This window comes from Micromys minutus (genome assembly GCF_963924665.1).
Source record: "Micromys minutus genome assembly, chromosome: X".
Lineage (NCBI taxonomy): Eukaryota > Metazoa > Chordata > Mammalia > Rodentia > Muridae > Micromys > Micromys minutus.
In genome coordinates, this window is record NC_137970.1 from 123,383,675 (window position 1) to 123,391,151 (window position 7,477).

General features: G+C 43.5%; 1 pseudogene across 1 annotated transcript; it reads right to left on the bottom strand.

The window, feature by feature from the left end:
• Window positions 1-6,470: 6,470 nt before the first annotated feature.
• On the bottom strand, window positions 6,471-7,244 carry LOC308414799 (UBX domain-containing protein 2A-like; annotated as a pseudogene). The gene has a single exon. The product of its transcript is annotated as a UBX domain-containing protein 2A-like (transcript).
• Between the last annotated feature and the right edge of the window lie 233 nt (window positions 7,245-7,477).

Below are 7,477 nucleotides of genomic sequence, written 5' to 3' on the forward strand. Positions count from 1 at the left end.
TCTCATAGCATCTCCATTCCTGAAGAGGTAAGCTCTAGGATTACTCCCAGGTATGTTGGAAAAAATTCCAAGGTTTTCCCTTCGGTGGTTGGATAGGGGCCCTTGTTCCTCACAGAAACGAATGGACCGATATGAGCAGGCCTGTCTTGGGTATGCCAGGACCTGCATGCAGCATTCCTTCAGAGAAGATCCCTGTGGTAGGTAGAAGACTACAGTGGAGTGGACAATTCCATCCCCTTGTATGCTGTGAAAGCCAGAGGCCTGCCTCATAGACTCAGAGGCCTTACTTATGATCACAGAGTAGTCATCCTCATCCTCTTCTATGACCCCATTGAGCAATTCAGCCCTCGGTGGCTTTTGCTTCCTCCTATATGTGATGGGCAGGAAGTGCATGAAGTACACTATCTTTCTAGTTAGGTTGTCCTGCAGAGTTAATGTGGGTCTGGTACCTCTGTTCTTAATTTCCAGAGGCCCAACAGATGTCCTTATAATGAGACTCATGATCGTCTGGAGAGAGGGGTCACTCTCAAAACTCAGGGAGAACAGGCTGCATGACCTTTGGAGGACAACTTTCAAAGGAACCTTTAATGTCTACCCCCAAGGGTCTATCTTCATTCAAACTGCACAGAGTGGCCGTCTGTGTTTTAGAAACCTCACACAATGGCTCCCAGTCACAGCCCGAACCCTGATCATTGTATGTGGAGTTGCAGGTAGAAAGGAGGGCAGGGGTTCATGTCTGAAATTAGAACTGAGGCATCCTCTGATCCCTGGACCCCTCCCAATTCCACTGTTCTCTTGAGAGGCTGAGAAACCTCATATTCCTTTAGACCTAGCAGAGAACTCTTGTCTGTGAGTCTCTGCTCTGTGACAGGTGACCATTGTCATTCAATATGTCAACAGGTGCCTTGGTCAGTGTGAAGGACAATCAGGGGTGAGGGCAGGGTGTTCTTTTTAGACAACAGAGAAAGCATTAGGAACATCAGAAAAGATGGGTAAAGATGCAGGGATGGAAGCCCTTGCATATGGGGGCATTATCAGTTCAAGGGACACTGTAATGTGCTGGGAATGGACAGAAAGTCCCACAGTGGGACACTCAGCTTCCCCGGATGCAGTCAGGGACAATCTCTAAATACACTTGATTGATGTGCTCACCTTTATTTTAAGGCTGATCTCAGTAGCTAACATAAGGCTCATGGAAGGTCCATCTACTTCTGCCTTACAGACATTACAAAGAGCCCTGTGTTTGTCAGAGGGAGATGATTTGTCACATGTGATTACCAGGCCTGTCCTGGGTATGCCTGGAGAGCCATTCTACATCCCATCGGAGCTGATCCTGAGGGCATGGACAAGAGAGGAGTATAGCACAGTGGCATTCCTTTCCATCATGCCAAGGCCAAACATCAGCCTCATGCAGTCATCTGCCATAGTAAAGATCTCAGGGCAGCACTCCTCCTCATCCCAGATGATCACATACACAATCTCTACCATGGATGTCAGCTGCTTCCTCCTGTACTTGAGGAGCAGGGACAGAATCATATCAACTCTCTTTCTATCGACTGCATCCTGCCAAAAGACTCAGGGTGAACAATTTCACATACGTTTCTTCCTGAATCCCCAACAGATGGTGAACTTGCAGTGAAGCCCATGGCATTGTGGGGAGAGGAGACTCTCTGAGCATTCTGGGATGAACCCAGCTTTCCTCCCATAGACACAGCCCCTGAGGTTGTGGCAGTGGCTTCCACCTGCTCTGCCTCAGATATGGGGACATGGGCAGTCTCCAAGTCCCTTCTCTCCCTTTGGGCCTGACTAAGTTCCAGGAGGTGATATTTCTGGCTGTTCTCAGGAGGATCCATGCTGAGGTTTCTTAAGAACACAGGTAGGACACCTTGGAGGTCACAAGGATTAAGACTCAAGGCCTGAAGGAGAAATGGAGATGGTGAGTAGATTCTGATAGTTATCCCTTGGGCAGCTCTCAAAAGCCCCTATTAGTGGATTTTGCTTGGGGGATGCTCTATGGTCCTGGATAGGTGGACACTCATGGCTGCCTGTTGTAAGACACCCTCTGGGTGGGAAAGGCTGTTTAAGGTCACTGGGCGTCAATGTTTCCATTCTCAAAACCCAGATGATAGGACCACTGTGAAGAGTATCCCTCTTGGTTCTGAGAAGATCTACATACCTGTGGATCAGGATTCAGTACAAATTGGGCCCTTGGCTTTCAGAGACCTCAGAACCTAATGCCGCTGACTCACTCTGTGGTATTTCCTGATGTGGTTTGTTCAGCATCTTCCAGCAGGCTAAAAGATCTCCAGATGCCAGTGGGTCTATCCTCCAGAGACAAGGTGGCTTCAGCACCCTCAGAGATGTGAAATGCTCGGTTAACAGGTGGAAGAAGTTCTTATGAGTCTTGCTATATTAATCCCAGGAAAAATATGAATCTGCTGTGTGAAAGCAAGCACTGGGGCATCCTTGTGCTTCTCAGATGACACTCACTTTTTCCTTTCCAAAGCACCTGTCATTCATTCATTCATTCATTCATTCATTCAGTCAGTTAGTCAGTCAGTCAGTCAGTCAGTCAGTCATTCCGTCAGTCAGTCGGTCAATTGTTCAGGCTGTCATAGCTCACAGTGTTTCAGATGCTAAGAAGGATGTGACATGGGAATCAAGACTCAACAGTTCTCAAAGGTAAGCCAAGTTTTCCTCTCCATTGGCCGGCTCACTGGTCTAGACTGTCAGGCTGTGCTTTATCCTTCCAACCCTGCTTCTACCTTTTTATATCCTGGTGAGGTGGATCTAATACAATCCTTCACTCTACTAACCTCTGTGGCTTCTTGGATGACTCAAGATGACACAGTTGCTTCTGGGAGCTCTAGGAAAGCTCAGGGTTAATTAAGGCCTGCTACAGGAAGCAGGCAGAATAAAGGTCACCTGCAGCCAGCAACAGCTGGTTGCCTGGTTGCTACACCTCCCTCATTAGAGATTTCCTGGAAAGGCTAGCCTGTGGAGAGGTGGACCATTTGCATCTGCTCCCAGGATTAATCCTCCTCAGTTTCATAGAGGGCGGTCAACACTGCATATTCCATGCAGAACTTGCAATGCTAAAACCTGGAGAGTGTTCAGAAAAAGAGGATGAGTTCAGGATTGGTATTGCCAAGCCCTAACCAGAGTAATGTCCCAGATCAACAAAAATCAGAGGTTAAAATGGACCTGAAAGACAGAACAGGGGAGCCAATGGAGGGAGGAGTTGGAATAGCAAACTAATCCCTCTGTAGAGGGGAGAGTTCCTATGTCACAGGCTAGAAGAAAGCCTGTGGGGATAAAGCTTGCTCAGGGACTGGGAGATCCTGTAGAGAAACAGGACTTCCTCCTCTGGCAAGACCTGAGGGTATGAGGCAAAGTTGCTGGTACTGAGGGCCTGGAAGAGTGGAGGCCACAATGGTTCATCATTAGTATTATTGAAAGGCAGGAATGACCTTGGCAGACAGGAATGAAGGGGAAGCATCAAGGCTAAGAAGAGTTTATCGTGTACTAGAAGCTGATGCAGACGTTAAATAAACGTGCATCAGCAAAGGAGGTTGTTTTGTGTGTTCCAAAACATGGTATCAGCACCATGAGGCCTATGGAGGAGAGGACAGTCATCACACATCAGCTCATCTCAGCTGGTCTACAGATGTGGCATGACCACAAGGGGGCGTATAACAGAGCTCCCACAATTGAACAATGAGAGGTCAGGATAGTTCCTCTTCCTTTTCTTCCTCTGTCTTTGTTTTTCACATGTTACTGCTGTACAACAAGTTTAAATTACTTAACAGATCCTTTCAGTCAGAAGCATTTCATCTTTAAGAGACAGTTAGGTTTACTATTAGTAAAATACATCAAAATTATATTAAGGCACTAAAATAAATACATAGTCAATGAATGGAAATATCATGAGGTGTACTGAATGAGTCATAATAAAGTAAGATTATTTTAGTTTGACAGTGCATAGTAATCTAACTAGTCATTATCATGTGTACAGTCAGACATGCATTTCAATGTCTATCTCACCTGCCAGATAATACAGCTGACAATGACAATTCTGGAGCTATGACTTAGGTCAAGGTCTATTCTCCTGAGATGTTCACTTTACGTCTTGCTTTCCTTGGCAATTTATTCTTTATTTTTGAATTAGAGACTATTCTTTCTACTGGAACATCTGCCTGGCATGTACTCTACATGGACACACAAGAAATCCCCACTGCACCTTCTGGTTAATTAGAGACTAGAGGCTTTATTTGTAGATACACAAGAAACACTCTTGTGAGAAGCACCTCATAAGAATACAGAGAACCATTTGTCAATTATAACTATATAAATACAAGGGTTTCAGCATAGGCCTATATGAAACATCTCCTTATAGATTCCTGAACATATTAACAATCAAAAGTTTTTGCCTGTGTCTGAAAAAAAAAAAAAACATTGATTATACTATTTTCCTTTTTTCTTAATTATTTATATTGCTAAGAAGGGTTCTTATAGTGTTGTATAAACGTTATCAACAAATATTTAATTTTCTGTTATAAACCTGCTAATCTCCTAGGTAAAGATGTTCTCCTTCATTCTCCATTCCACACTGCCCACCCAACACACACAAGTCTAGTGTATGGAAGCCTGGGAGCTAGGAAGTAAGCTTCTTTAAAAATAGAAGAGCTGAAAGAAATGACATCTAGTTATGTACACAGGCTTCCTCATTATTCCTGAATCTTACTTAAAACCTCATCCACACTTTCCAGCCCTGCTTCATCTGTGGATGGAAGGCAAGGTGCAGGTTATGCCAGTAGTTTAGCTTAAAAATGGACACCCTGAGTAAACTTGGGAAGAGGATAAACTGACTCGTGGAAACTTCTTGGGTGGAGCATGGTTAAGCACACAGTGTGGACTCAGACTTAGTATAGAACTCCTGCACTTACACTCAATACCTATGCACTATTGAAGATTCCAAGTGCAGTTGTCACCCACCTCAGTCAGTGGTCACAATGCTAGGGAAAGGCCAGGAATAGACTTTGTAGTTTTAACAGACTCTCATTCTGTAGCTCAAGCTGACCTTGACCTCATGGTAATGATCCTCATGCCTCAGCCTTTCAAGTGCTTAGGACCATGTGAACTGCCATTTTTGGCCAGTCACTAGCCCTTTGAAAATGACTATCAAATGACCCTTTGTCAAATTCTCTTTCCTAATTATACAGTCACATGTTTCTTTTTCATTCCCACAAATAAAAAGCTTTGTCTTCTTGAGACTGTAAGCTATGTGATATTACAACACAGTGATTGTAGAGACAGGTGAGACTCCTCATCTTCATGAAGTCAGACATGACAATTTTGGAGAAAGGAAAATACAATGCTACCTCTCTAGATAAATCTTTCCATTCATTTAAAAATTTAATAAGCAGAATTGTTTGTCTATGTGTGTGTCTATGTATAACTTGAGGGCAGTGCCCACAGTTGTCAGACAAGGGAGTTGACCATCTTGGAGCAGAAGTTTCAGATGGTTGTGTACTGCCATGTGCACTGGAAATTGAATCTAGCTTTACTGCAAGGACATCCAATGCTCCTGACTGCTGAGCCATCTCTTGGGGTGTGAAAGTTGTTACTAGCAAGACACAGGCTTTCACAATGTTGCTCAGGCTGACAAACTGCTAGGGTCAAGTTATCCTCCCTGTCCAAGTGCTGTATGCTGGAGCTATAGGGCACACGCCGCTGTGGACAGATTCAAAATTATTTTTAAATAAGTAAATATTTGAAAACTTTGAGGTTATTTTTTTTCTAGACAGGGTTTCACTGTGTAATCCTGGAAGTTAACTCTGTAGGACAGGCTGTCCTTGAACTGAGAGAGCCTCCTGCCTCTGCTTCTGAAATGCTGGGATTAAATGTGGTCTGCCACCACCACCTAGCTTTGGATAACTTTTCTGTGTGTGCTTTTACATTACAAATTTAAGGAGTATAAATCTTGGATACTGTAGCCAAATGAATATTTGAGTATTTCTTGCCATAAGACTGAAAACTGAAAAGCTCTGAGGATGAAGCACAGGCAATATAATAATTACATTGATGCTTTTGATAGGTCGTGTATAATATTTTAATGTACTGCTATTTAAAAACTGAGTTAGCTAACATTTATATAAGTATCTGTTGTTTCAAAATAATATTTGAATGCTGATGCTGATTTAGATAATTGAATACTCTGCTAATTTAGATCACATTAAGATTAATGATACAGCTATTTTATATATCACATTGGTTAACTAGTATAGAAAACAGGCATTTCTTCTGAATAGCCTGTTGACAAAAGTGCACAGACTCTGGTTGACAGCCCTGTCACTCTCCTAGCTTGTGATGATTGAACCCCTAATAAGGGATTAGGAAGCCCTCAAACCACAAGTTCAGTCACACTGACTTCTGTCTGCCACTTCAGCATGTCTCAAAAACAGAAACTGTCAGAGTTTTCTAAAAGGCTCAGCTGTCTTTTGGAGTCTCTGAATGATTATAGCATTCTGGAGATCTGCTTCTTCCAATGTGAGCTTCTCATCCAGAAATCTGAGGAAAGGAAAAGCTGTTGCCAGGGCAAAGGGAAGCCTTCTCTGAGATTCTTTTTATTTTTCAGTGACGTCTTTGATGTGGCTCACCCTATGGGAAAAGTCAAATCTTTGGACAGTCCTTTCCCCATTGGCTATCCAGATCTGGATCCTGCTAATCCTCCAAGTTGTTCAGTGAAACAGCAGACAAAGTGCTTTTATTGTCAACTTCAATACTCTGCTTTAGAAGCGATACTTGGTGTAGCATTTCCTAGTCTGTCGTCCTGTCCTGACGAGGGCTGGAACATAGTCTTTGTAGACATACATACTTCATATTTTTTAATCTTCAACGTTAACATCCACCTCATCTTTATCAAAGACTCCCCAAAATTCGGATGTTAATACCCCCTTTTTGATGGAGTTCAGAAACTGCTGCCTCGCACCATCAGAGTAACTTCTAAAATCATCATTGACAGTGAATCCATTTTTCCATGATTTTTTACTTTCAACTACCTGTTTCTTCTGTTCAGTGGGGGCCAAGCATTTGGCACCAGCCTCCTCTTCTTCCTCACAAAGTCTATCAAAAAAATATTCACAGTCCTTTTGTTGGTCATCATAGAGGAGTTGATTGTCAGGAAGTCCTGTTCCACAAACCCATTCTTCTTTTATGCTGTCAAGATTATCTACTTCTTTCATTCTCTTTCTGCTACTCAGGGTGCAGCCCCCTAACCTAGTCCCTGAACCTCGGGGCCAGCAAGCACCGCTGCTGACATGCTGAAGCCCCTCAGGTCAGGAGGGCCTGCAAACCCTCTCGGGACCAGCACCTCACCCATCCTCCCCAGTCTTATTCAGTGATCTATCTATTGCTGCAGAAAACATCATGACCAAGAAGCAAGTTGGGGAGGAAAGAGTTTATTCAGCTTACACTT